At 42.1% G+C, this 13,815-nt stretch overlaps 1 pseudogene; it reads left to right on the top strand.

Annotated features, from left to right (window-relative positions):
• Positions 1-7,665: 7,665 nt before the first annotated feature.
• Positions 7,666-9,917, top strand: LOC105463181 (voltage-dependent anion-selective channel protein 2 pseudogene; annotated as a pseudogene).
• The last annotated feature ends 3,898 nt before the right edge of the window (positions 9,918-13,815 follow it).

The raw sequence follows: 13,815 nt of genomic DNA on the forward strand, positions 1-13,815 counted from the left end.
AGAGAGTCTTTAACGACGCTTCCTCGGTGGCGTCCGAGGGCAGAAAGGCAAAATCTATTTTCTTAGCAATTTTCAAGAATACAGTACATTTTGTGTGTGTGTGTGTGTGTGTTAATTTTTTATTTATTTATATTTTTTTTAGATGGAGTTTCACTTTTGTTGCCCAGGCTAGAGTGCAATGGTGCGATCTCGGCTCACTGCAACTTCTGCCTCCCGGACTCAAGCGATTCTCCTGCTTCAGCCTTCCAAGTAGCTGGGATTACGGGCGTGCACTACCAGGCCTGGCTAATTTTTGTATTTTTAGTAGAGACGGGGTTTCACCATGTTGGCCAGGCTGGTCTTGAACTCCTGATCTCAAGTGATCCATCTGCCTTGGCCTCCCAAAGTGCTGGGATTCCAGGCGTGAGCCGCGGCCCCCGGCCTGAATAAGCTGTTATTAACTACAGTTACTTCGTTGCACAATAGACCTCTTGAACTTATTCCTCCTCTCCAACTGAAATTTGGTATATTTTGAAGAATATCTCCCCAATCCCCCCTCCTCATTTTAAGTTTTAACAAAGTCAAAACTGTCATTGTTTTCCCCTTATTGTGGATTTTGGTATTCCACCTAGAATTGCCTGCTTGGGATTTTACTTGTATTTTTCCAAATTTTTTTTTCTAATAAGTTTATATTTTTAATTAATTAATTTATTTGAGACAGTCTCTCTCTGTTGCGCAGGCTGGAGCGCAATGGCATGATCTCGGCTCACTGCAACCACCTCTGCCTCCCGGGATCAAGCAATTCTCATGCCTCAGCCTCCCAAGTAGCTGGGATTACAGGCACGTGCCACCACACTCGGCTAATTTTTGTATTTTTAGTAGACACGGGATTTCGCCATATTGGCCAAACTCCTGACCTCAGGTGATCCACCCGCCTTGGCCTCCCAAAGTGCTGAGATTACGGTGTGAGCCACTGTGCCCTGCCCTCTCTTAAACTGGCTTTAATTATTATTTGGTTTCACATTTTGATCTGTAGTTAATTTTTGCAGTTGTGATATCTAACTTGGAAGAGAGAAGATGAACTGAGTTCTGGGCAAAGTCTTGGATTATTGAGAGGGAAGGAAAAAGTTTGAAGATGAAAGTGATGAGAAGGGGTAGTGGATGGGGTGGGCAGGTGGCATGTGCCTCAAAGAAGCCATTTTTGGGGGGTATTGTTTTTATTGTGATAAAGTGTACATAATATGAAGTTTATCACTTTAACCATTTCTAAGTGTATAATTCAGTGACATTAATTACGTTCACCCTGTTGTGCAGGCATTATCACTATCCATTAAAGGAACCATTGTTTTTTTTTTTTTTGAGATGGAGTCTGGCACTGTCGCTCGGGCTTGAGTGCAATGGTGAGATCTTGGCTCATTGCAAGCTCCACCTCCTGGGTTCACGTAATTCTCCTGCCTCAGCCTCCCAAGTAGCTGGGATTACAGCGGCCTGCCACCACACCTGGCTAATTTTTTGTATTTTTAGTAGAGACAGTGTTTCACTATGTTAGCTAGACTGGTCTCGAACTCCTGACCTTGTGATCTGCCGCCCCTTGGCCTCCCAAAGTGCTGGGATTACAGGCGTGAGCCACTGTGCCCAGCCTAAAGGAACCATTTTTCTATGATGAAGAAACAATGGTCTGGAGTCAGCAAGGAAAACAACAATAACAAAAATGCTGACTTTCCTCTCTTCCACTACTTCCACTCTCGTTGCAACTTAGTAGCCTCATTTTGTGAGGAGATAATTTTTAAGAAACAGTTGGCTTGTAGTTAAGGCAAAGAGGAGTGGGGATGTTCTGTGTAAAGGTTGACAAGATAGGGTGACCTGTTTTCAATTTAACAAGTATTGCAGTGAGCACACCAGATGGGATCTCCCGGCAGGGGGTAGTGAGAGAATGGTCAAATTGTGGAGGCCTAGGTTGCAACGGCATGAGAGTGTGGGCAGAAATTAATTTTACAATTTTAGAATTAATTCTTTTTGGGGATTTCCCTCCAGGACTGCTGCACGTGGCGAGGGCTCAACCCCCCAGACACTCCTGTGAGGCCGCTGGTCACCCAGGGGCACCTTTCAGCTGGGAGGAGCAAATGCCCTTTCTCTTCAGAGCTAAAAAACTCAGTCTCATTTAGCTATGAAAACAACAGTTCAGTTCCTCACGCAAATGCACACAGACAAACTGAATCAAGATAAATTTTAGGAGAAAAAGCAATAGAGAACTCCCTTTAGAATGCATCTCTGAAGTAGAATTGGGATCCTTAAACAACAATTTCCTAGGAGAAAACCAGCTCAGAATAAATCAAGGACCGTCAACCAAAGGGAGGTCTGGGGCTCGGGGGGACTTACCAGTTCCACCAGGAGAGAAACTTGAACTCAGTGGGACTTCGATGGGCCCCTGCTGGGACCTTAGCTCTGGATTCGGGCTAGTCTTTCAGCGTCCTGAGTCTTCTCTGAGGCCCCATGTATTTGGGCGCCAAAATATTGTCAACAAAAATAGTCAAACTCTGTAAAACATTTTAAGAGATTTATTCTGAGCTACATATGAGTGACCATGACCCATGACACAGCCCTCAGGAGGTCCTGAGAACATATGCCTAAGGTAGTCGGGGCACAGCTTAGTTTCATATGTTTCAGGGAGGCATGAGACGTCAATCAAATACACTTAAGAAATACATTGGTTTCATTCAGGAAGGTGGGACAACTCAAAGTAAGGGCTTCCAGGCTACAGGTAAATTTAAATATTTTCTGGCTGATAATTGGTTGAGTTTGTCTGACTCATATTAATTTCTTGACAAAGTACCATAAACCTGGTGGCTAAAGCCAGCAGAAATGTATTGTCTGATAGTTCTGGAGGCCCAAAGTCAAGGTGTTGGCAGGGTTGGTTCCTTCTTGGGGAGAATCTGTTCCATGCATCTCTCCCAGCTTCCAAGAGCCCCATGTATTCTTTGGATTGTAACCGATCACTCAAATCCTCTGTCTTCAAATGGCATTTTCCCTGTGTCTTTTTTCACATGATTGTCTTCTTATAAGGACACCCGCCATATTGGATTAGGGGCCCACAGTACTCCACAATGACCTCATCTTTAATTACATCTTCAACAACCCGATTCCCAAAGAAGGTCACATCCTGTGGTACTGAGGGTTAGGGCTTCAGCATATCTTTTTTGGGGAGACATAGTTCAACCCACAACAAAGACCTGAGATCGACAGAAAGGAGTGTTCAGGTGAAGATAAAGGATTGCGGAGACCAAGTTTTATTGTGCAGAGGAATCTCTCAGATAGCAGACTTCAGAGAGACAGCAGGTTGTGAAATGTTTCTTATCAGACCTAAAAGGGTGCCTTGCTCTCAGTTGATTATCTCCTGGATCTGGAAAGGAAGGAAGGAAAACAAAGGGGAAAGGGGATTCTGTGGATTTTTCCCAGAAGAGACTTTGCAGGGCAACTTCAAGGTGCGGCCAGGAAATATATTTTGGGGTGAAATACTTTTTCATTGTCTTGTAATACTTTTCATTGTCATGTTATGCCAGAGTCAGATTGAAAAGTAAGTCACGATACGTAGGGTCAAATAAAACCCATCTGATGAGAATTTATGGTTTGTAGGGCATGATTCCCTAGACGCCTTAGGTAAGAATTTGGGCAAGATAAAAAATCAGAGCTTAGTCCTCCGTACCAAAATCTATATGAATCAGGGTTCTCCAGAGGGACAGAATCAATAGGATATAGAAAGAGATTCATCATGAGGAATTGGCTCATATGATTTTGGAAGCTGAGAAGTCCCACAGTCTGGTATCTGCAAGCTGGAGACTCAGGAAAGCTGGTGATGTAGTCCAGTCCAAGCCCCAAATTCTGAGAACCAGGAGAACTGATGGTGTGAGTTCTAGTCTAAGTCCAAATGCCTGAGAACTAGAGGTCTGATGGTATAAGTTCCAGTCAAGTTTGAAGACCCGAGAACCAGGAGTGCTGATGATGTAAGTCACAGTCCGAGGGCAGAAGAAGATTGGTATCCCACCTCAAACAGTCAGCAGAGAGAGAGACGGGGGGCGAAAGAGAGAGAGAGAGAGAAAGAGAAAGAGAGAGAACTGTCCCTTCCCTTGTCTTTTTGTTCTGTTCAGACTTTCACTTAATTGGATGATGCTCAACCCCGTAGGGCATCTGCTCTAGTCAGTCCGCTAATGTAAATACTAATCTCTAGTGGAAACATCTGAACAGACACACTCAGAAGTAATACTTAACCAGGTATCTGGATATTTCATGGCCTGGTTAAGCTGACACATAAAATTAATCATCACAGAAGCTCACCTATGATTAATTGATTTTTTTGAGGGTGCAAAAAGCTACTCAGTGATGAGTATAACAAAATATTAGAAAGAGATTATTTTTTGGTTGGCTCAGAATTTTGGCTAAAATCTAAAGCTGAGAACAATAGGTGTTAAGAAATCCTATATTCCAAAGAGAGTTCTTAGCATATCCTACAGGACTTTGCAAAACTGGTCTAAGGACAATTGCCAACAGACTATATCAGGAAAAGATAGAGACTTAATGAAGTCACCGTTGCAAAATTATGACAGTAGAGAAAACTGACATAGTCCACTCCATTTTGCTTCTAAGCTACAAGATGTCTTTGGTGATTCCTCAGTTTGGCCAAAGTAACTTCGGGAGGCACTTAATTTATACTTTAACCTTAAAGCAAAGATGATAATAGCCCTTTCCTAAAACTAAACCACCTCTGTACAACCAATGAAAGGCCACAGGTTGGGATTATGAGAGAGGCCTGAATTCTGCTGAAATGTAGGCAAAGTTAAATGATAACCAGCCATTGTTCTGGAGGTCACAAGATTTGTAACTTCCCCAATTACTCCTACAGATAACATCTACTATTATAGAACCCAAGACTGGCCTTTTGAGATTTTTTTCAGACTGTTACATTTCTCAAGACCAGCTGACTCGAGCCAGACCTGCAACTCATGAGTCAATCAGTCCTGCGGCCCTACCCAGAGGCAACTCAGTGCCTGAAGACTATTTTTCACACCCCTATGATTTGACCCCAATCAATCAATATTCCCCATTCTCTAGCCCTCTGACCACCAACTATCCTTTAAAACCCCTAAACTTCGAGCCTTCAGGGAGACTGATTTGAGTGATACTTCTGGTTCTACTCCATGAGTTAGCCTCCTGTCAATCAAACTCTTTCTTTACCGCTGTGCCGTAGTCTCAGTGAATTGCTGTTGCCTGTGCAGAGGGCAGGAAGAACCTGCCGGTGATTACATGATTGCAGAGACAAATTCTTTCAAAGAATTTGTGAATTGCAAGATTGCTGGCGTCTGGTGTGGTGGCTTACACTTGTAACCCCAGCACTTTGGGAGGCCAAGGCGGGAAGATTGCTTGAGCTTAGGAGTTCAAGACTGGCCTGGGGAACATAGCAAGTCGTCATCTCTAATAAAAATAAAAAAATAAAAAAGTTAGCTGGGCATGGTGGTGCATGTCTGTAGTCCCAGCTACCAGGGAGGCTGAGGTGAGAGAGGATTGCTTGAGACTGGGAGATAGAGGCTACAGTGAGCTACAATCGTACCACTGCACTCCAGCTAGGGTGACAGAATGAGACTCTTAAAACAAATCAAAAAGGATGACTGGGGTATATCCCCTCCCACCCTGATTCCAAGTGAGAGGTGAAACAAGAGGGCACTTTGGAGAGATTGGGCGCTGCTTGCTGAAGGTGGACAGAGTCTTACTCCTTGACTCGACGCTTGCTTGACTACGGGAGCTTGTAAATTTGAGACAGCATGGAGAACAAAAAAGTGTTTGGAAGAACGTGACCTATGTCCCTTATTGAAGAGGACAAAGACACTTCTGTGTGACTATTGTTTAGAGAGGCCCAGTGGTGAGAAGTTAGCAGGAGTTACGCCTGATGACAGGGTGAGGTGCGGTGGCTTCAAGGTGCAGCTTTGTTATTTGGTGAGCGGGTATGTGAGCTCCCCTCATCCCAGAAGAAGCGGATGTGGGTTTCAGTCCTCTACGAAGGGCTTCATCCAAGCGGACTCCCTATTGCTGAGGAGAGCCTACAAGAAAAAAGCCATGTTGGATGCTTCACTAGAAGTTGAGAGCTAAGGTAAAGTCACAGGAGGTCTTCCAGAGAGCATCTCACCTGTATCGGGGAATGATGCCCTGCAGAAATTCCCCAGGGAGGCATCTCTGTGTGGGATTTCCTAAGACCCATCGAAGGACACCATGAGGGACAATTGGTGTTTGTGTATTGTACCAGTCAGGTTTCAACCAGAGAAGCAGAACCAGGAGAAGAGATACACACAGTCATGCACTGCATAATGATGTTTTGGTTAACAATGGATCACATATCTGACATAAGAATATCCATAAGATTATAATGAAGGTGAAAAATTCCTAGTGACATCCTATCTCTAGGGACATCATAGCTGTCACAACATCACAGCACAACACATTGCTCGTTACTCGTGTTCGTGGTGATGCTGGTGTAAACAAACCTACTTCACTGCCAGTTGTGTAAAAACTATAGCACATACGGTTATGTATGATACCAAAAACCTGACGACAATACGTGCCTCTGTTATTGATTTATGTACTTAACATACTATACTTTTTTTTTTTTTTTTTGAGATGGAGTTTCACTCTTGTCACCCAGGCTGGAGTGCAATGGTGTGATCTCAGCTCACTGCAACCTCTGCCTCCCAGGTTCCAGGGATTCTCCTGCCTCAGCCTCCCGAGTAGCTGGGATTACAGGCATGCACTATCATGCCTGGCTCATTTTTTGTATTTTTAGTAGAGACGGGGTTTCACCATGTTGGCCAGGCTGGTCTCAGACTCCCAACCACAGGTGATCTGCCCGCCTCGGCCTCCCAAAGAGCTGGGATTACAGGTGTGAGGCACCGCACCTGGCCATTATACTTTTTATTGTTATTTTAGAGTATGTTCTTTATATTTATCTATAAAAAAAGTAGTTAATTGTAAAACAGTCTCAGGCAGGCCCTTCAGGAGGTTTTCCAGAACAAGGCATTGTTATCACAGGAAAGGACAGCCTCATGAGTGTTATTGCCCCTGAAGACCTCCCAGTGGGACAAGATGAGGGAGCAGAATAGTGATATTGATGATCCTGACGCTGTGTAGGCTTAGCCTAATGTATGTGTTTGTGTCTCAGTTTTTAACAAAACTATTTAAAAAGTAAAAAAAAAATTAAATAGTAAAAAGCTTATATAATAAGAATATAAAGAAAGAAAATATTTTTGTATAGCTGTACAATACATTTGTGTGGTAAACTGTGTGTTAACACAAAAAAGTGAAGTAGTTTGGAGATTTCTCAAAGAACTTAAGACAGAACTACCTTGGAACCAACCCGAATGTCCATCAACGATAGACTGGATAAAGAAAATGTGGCACATATACACCATGGAATACTATGCAGCCATAAAAAAGGACGAGTTCATGTCCTTTGCGGGGACGTGGATGAAACTGGAAACCGTCATTCTCAGCAAACTGTCACAATAACAGAAAACCAAACACCGCGTGTTCTCACTCATAAGTGGGAGTTGAACAATGAGAACACATGGACACAGGGAAGCCCATCACACACCAGGGCCTGTCGGGGGGTAGGGAACTAGGGGAGGGATAGCACTAGGAGAAATACCTAATGAAGGTGACGGGTTGATGGGTGCAGCAAACAAACATGGCACGTGTATACCTATGTAACAAACCTGCACATTCTGCACATGTACCCTGGAACTTAAAGTAAGAAAACAAAAAACAAAAAACAAAAAAGACAGAATTACCACTCAACCCAGCAATCTCATCCCTGGGTATATACCCAAAGGAATAGAAATTGTTCTACCAAAAATGCACATGCATGTGCAGGTTCATTGCAGCACTATTCACAATGGCAGAGACATGGAATCGACCTAGATGCCCCTCAGTGGTGGACTGGATAAAGAAAGTGTGGTACATATACACCATGAAATACTATACAGCTGTAAAAAAGTAAAATCATGTTCTTTGCAGCAACATGGATGGAGCTGGAGGCCATTATCCTAAGCAAACTAATGTAGGAACAGAGAACCAAATACCACGTGTTCTCATTTGTAAGTGGGAGCTTACATTCAGTATACAGGGAGGCAGAAGTGTATACATTCAGTATACAGGGAGGCAGAGTGGAACAAAAGACACTGAGGCCTACTTGAGAGTGGAGGTTGGGAGAGAGTGAGGATGGAAAAACTGCCTCTTGGGTACTGTGTTCATACCTGGGTAACGAAATCATTTGTACACGAAACCCCCACAACATGCAATTTACCTATGTAACAAACCTGCACATGTACCCACTGAACCTAAAATAAAAGTTAACAAAAAAAGGAAAAAGTTTATCAAGTAAAAAAATTAGAATAAGCTAAGGTTAATTTACTACTGAAGAATTTATGACTTCACTTCACGGGAGGTGCGGCCTGACTGTGAGCCAGCTGGGCAGCCTCAGCTGAGAGTGCACTGGTGGCCGTGGCCCTCCTTAGGAGACCACCAGATCACCTCTTACTGTGGCCTCACCGTGACGACCTATGGGCAGACCTGCATGTGGCCAGTGTGTATTTCTTCATCATATGTTAACCTTGGCAAAGCTGCCAGAGATATTTTTAACAAAGGATTTGGTTGGGGGTTGGTAAAACTGGATGTGAGAACAAAGTCATGAAGTGCTGTGGGATTCTCAACATCTGGTTCGTTTCATACAGACACTGGAAAAGCTTTTGGGGTCTTGGAGACCAAATATAAACGGTGTGAGTATGGTGTGACTTTCCCAGAAAAATGAGACGCTGATAATACTCTGGGAACAGAAATCACAATTGGACCAGATTTGTCAAGGTTTGAAACTAATATTTGATACCACCTTCTTTGCAATCACAGGAAACAAAAGTGGTAAAATCAAGTCCTCTTGCAAGAGGGAGTGCAGAAACCTTGCTTGTGATGTTAAGTTTGATTTTGCTGGACCTGCAATCTGTGCTTCAGCCGTCTTTGATTACGAGGGCTGGCTTGCTGGGTACCAGATGACCACTGACAGTGCGAAGTCAAAGCTGACAAGGAATAACTGGATAGGGGACTTCGAGCTTCACACTAATAACAATAATGGGACAGAATTTGGACGCTTAGTTTATCAGAAGGTATGTGACAATCTTGACACTTCCGTACACTTTGCTTGGACATCAAGTACCAACTGTACTCATTTTGTCATTGACACTAAATATCAGTTGCATTTCACTGCTTCTGTTTTTGCAAAAGTCAACAATTCTAGTTTAATCGGAGTGGAAAGAAAGATACTTCATTTACACGCAGACTCTGAGGCCTGCTGTGAAGCTTGCACTTTCTGCTCTGCTAGATAAAAAGCACATTAATGCAGGAGGCCAAACACCTGGGTTTGTCCTGGAGTTGGAGACTTAATCCAGTTGAAAGAAATGGCAATGGATATCAGAAGATTTGGCTTTAACACATTTTCATTATGACCAACAGACTCTCCCCACAAAGAAGGTGATCAAAACAAAGGATCTAAACAAGAGCTATATTTTAAATATTTAAACAGCTACTCATTAGCTGGTTTCTAGCTGAATTGGTTATGTATCTAGTTACCAATATGCTGTAACCATGCAGCCATCTATATATTATTTAAGTATATTTAACTGTTAAATGCACTACCCACCAATCATGAAATAAACCTTTATGAAAACCATAGAAAAAAAATTTTAAATGAATTTAGTGTAGCTTCAGTATTACAGTGTGTGTAAACTCTACAGTAATGTACAGTGATGTCTTAGCCTTTCACATTCACTCACCACTCACTGACTCACCCAGAGCAACCTCCAGTCCTGCAAACCCTGTTCATGGTAAGAGCCCTATCGAGGTGTACCATAAATATTTTATACCGTATTTTGATGGTACCTTTTCTATGTTTAGATACATTTAGATACACAAATATGTGCCATTTTGTTACAATTGCCTACAGTAACATGCAGTCCAGGTTTGCCGCCTAGGAGCAATTGGCTATACCACACAGCCCAGGTGTGGAGTAGGCTATCCCATCTAGGTTTGTGTAAATACAATCTATGACCTTTGCACAAAACAATGTTGCTTAGGGTTACATTTATCAGAACATATCCCTGTAATTCAGTGAGACCTGGCTGTGTTAAAAGATGTACAGCAGTGGCTCATGCCTGTAATCCCAGTGCTTTGGGAGGCCAAGACAGGAGGCTTGCTTGAGGCCAGGAGTTTGAGACCAGCCTGGGCAGCATAGTGGGACTCCCCAGTCCTTAAAGAAATAAAAAAATTGGCTGGGTGTGGTGGTGCTTGCCTATTGTCCTACCTATTAAGGAGGCTGAGGCTGGAGACTCGCTTGAGCTCAGGAGTTCAAGATGGCAGTAAGCTGTGATTGTGCCACAGCACTCTAGCCTGGGCAACAGAGTAAGATCCTGCAAGGAATTGGCTCACGGCTGGGCAATTCCAAAATTCACAAGGCAGGCTGCCAGGAAGGGCAGGCTGGGACTCTATAGCAGAGGCCGAAGCTGCTGAAGCTGCTGTCTATGGGTAGAAATTCATGTTTATCAGGGAAGCCTTAATACCACTCTTAAGACCTTTCAACTGATATTGAACCAATTTCACCTAGATTATCTAGGATACTTTCCCTTCCTTAAAATCAACTGGTTATGGGCTTTAATACAAAATACCTTCAATAAATATCTAGATTAGTGTTGGATTGAGTAGCGGGGGACTATTGCCTAGCAAAGTTGACACATCAAAAAACCATCCCAGGTATCTTCCACAAAATCATGGCCAGATAACAATAGTACCAGAGCAAGACTTTTCCTTTTTCTTTGAATTCCGCATCTCTTAAGGCTGGAGGGCAGCAGCACTTACCCACTGCTGGTTTGTGAGAGCTGTATGTAGAGGAGAACAAAAATTAGCCGGGCGTGGTGACAGGCAACTGTAATCCCAGCTACTCAGGAGGCTAAGATAGGAGAATCGGAGAATCGCTTGATTCTCCACCTGGGAGGTGGAGGCTGCAGTGAGCAGAGATCGTGGACTGTACTCCAGCCTGGGTGACAAAGTGAGACTCCGTCTCAAAAAAAAAAAAAAAAAAAAAAATTGAAACGAAGAATGAATTGGTTATAAGAATAACATTTTAATTTAGACTGGATTAAACTTTATCAGATAGTCAAATGAGACTGTTAGAGTAGCTTGAATTTATTAGAAGAGCTAACTGATTTGTCTGATAAGTTGTCCAAGGGTATGGAGGCTCTGGTTGGAGAATAAAGCTCTTTCCTGATTGTAATATATGAATTCTGTTCATTCAATAAGTTGGTCACACGTATAAAGTAGATGATTGCTAAATAAAACATTAGTTATTACACTCAAGGCTTATCTCTTTACCTCCGCATCTATTCTCTTTGTCCTCTCTCATTTGTTGTTTTTGATGGCCACTCTCTGCTTTTGCCGAGAACAGAAGAATGAGAAAACCAGCTTAGATTGCGTATGTGAAATATTAGGAAGTGAGATTGTGTTTTCCTTCTCTGATAACTTTACAAATAGAATGATTAAAAAGTATTTTTCTCTAATAATCTGTGTACACAGAAACTTAGGATTGACCAAACGATCTTATTTGTTCTTGACATATGTATAATTTTATGTTTTTTTAAGAAACTTTTTTTTTTTCTATTCATGACCTTTTCCTCTGTTTCTTCTTCCTTATGACACCACTTTAACAACTGATGTCTTACTACACAGTGCTCTCATTATCTCATTATAGGATTTAACTGCCCTCTTTTGGTCAATGCCAGTAATTGCACTATTAATGACAGTTGCTAAAGCAGTCAGTCCAGTGACTTTTCAGAGGGTGCTGAGATTACAGATTCTCTCCCAGGATTCTTTCTTTCTTTGTTTAGTAGCCAATCAAGGGTAAAGTCTCTTCTATTCAATCACTAGAGGAAAAAACATTTTCTTACTAACTTGATTCTAGAAAAATTTGTGCATTCTTTTTATAATGCTCAGACATAAATAGTTCATTAGTGGCCATTCAATTATTTCCTTTGTTATTGTACATTTCCAAGATAGATTATTTGATTCGCAAAAATGCCTGTGCAATGCATTCAGGTTATTGCCAGCTATGGACCCTACTAGAATGACAGTGAGTAAGAAAGAAAAAAGAAATGATACCTTTCAGTAAGAAGGAAAATGGAACTATCAATAATAGAAGGCTAATTAGTAAAGAAAAAGACAAGAGAAGATAAGACTGAGAAACACTTCAGATTCTTAATAAAAAGAAGGCACTCAATTATAGGAAAGTAAACTTTCTGAAAAGTAGGACAGAAGTAGGATCGTGGTAATTTTGCTACCATTTTGAAATGGTCCATGATCATGAATATACGATTTCAGTATATGGCACAGACTCATCACAGAATCACACAGTGCTAAGTTCCTAGGCCTTGTCTGTCATCAAACAATAATATATAATTTAACTTCTCTCACCTCATCTTGACAGATAAATACCATACTATATCCATTTTTATGTTTAAGTGCCTTCTGTGTTGGGCTATCCATCGGAAAATCTTTCCTCAGAATTTTGTAGGACTCATTAGGCTACAAATCAGGAGGTTCTTCACCATTGATGGTTTGGATCTATAAGAAGGACACTTTTGTATTGTTCAACCTAGATATTTATTGTCCTGTCATGAAATAGCAATGATATATTTGGAATGTCGGCTAGCTTTGCTGCCCAGTGCCTCCCTCCCGTCTTCATCTCTGATATTAAGTTTTACTAAAACTTACTTTTATTTAGAATGTAATTTTCTGAATCACTTTCAGATTCTGTGCTTTTATATACGGTTGTGTGGTCTGTGACATCACAGGACATTTTCTAAAAGGATGCCTCGCTGTTGTCTCTGGGGCTGTTTTGCAAACTGTTGAAAACCATTCTGCAGCTCTTCATGCTCAAAATGATTTGATCTTACAAGAACTTATCGCTGAAAGATTTCAAGCAACAACAGGAATTACAGATTCCTTTTTCAACTGCTTATTAAATGGTTTGTTGATTGGAACACTGAGAGATGGTGGTTGTTCAATGGGAATGTCAATGGAAAAACAACTAAGATTATGCATGAAGAGGGAAAGGCAAGTAAATCATGACCACGGCCCACCTGACAGCAACTGTGCAAAATGCTGTGGCAGACTGTTTCCAAAGATGCATATCACTGCATATCTTCCAACAGACATACCCTTTAAAAACAACTTTATTGCCAGGTGTGGTGACTCATGCCTGTAATCTTAGCATTTTGGGAGGCTGAGGCGGGTGGATCATCTGAGGCCAGGAGTTCAAGACCAGCCTGGCCAACATGGTGAAACCCCGTCTCTACCAAAAATACAAAACTTAGCCAGGCAAGGTGGCTCATGCCTGTAATCCCAGCTACTCAGGAAGCCGAAGCAGGAGAATCACTGGTGAAAGTGCGAAACTCCATCTCAAAAACAAACAAAACCAAAAACTTGGTTGAGATGTAATTTATGTACCGTAAACTGCACCTGTTTGACATGCATATCTTAATGCACCACAGGAATTTTTGCCATGTGTCCTTGACACTGCTTCTCCAAGAATTCCAGTCTATTTTTACTATTCTTGAATCCAGTCCAGCCCTGTGACTCACTTGACCAACAGAGTGGTGTGGAGCTGGTGTTGTGTGTCTTGTAGAGCTAGGTTATAGAAGCCTTGCAACTTCCACTGTCTCTTGACACATTTGCATTTGGGATGCCTGACCTGCCTTG

Source organism: Macaca nemestrina, chromosome 10, assembly GCF_043159975.1.
Source record: "Macaca nemestrina isolate mMacNem1 chromosome 10, mMacNem.hap1, whole genome shotgun sequence".
NCBI lineage: Eukaryota > Metazoa > Chordata > Mammalia > Primates > Cercopithecidae > Macaca > Macaca nemestrina.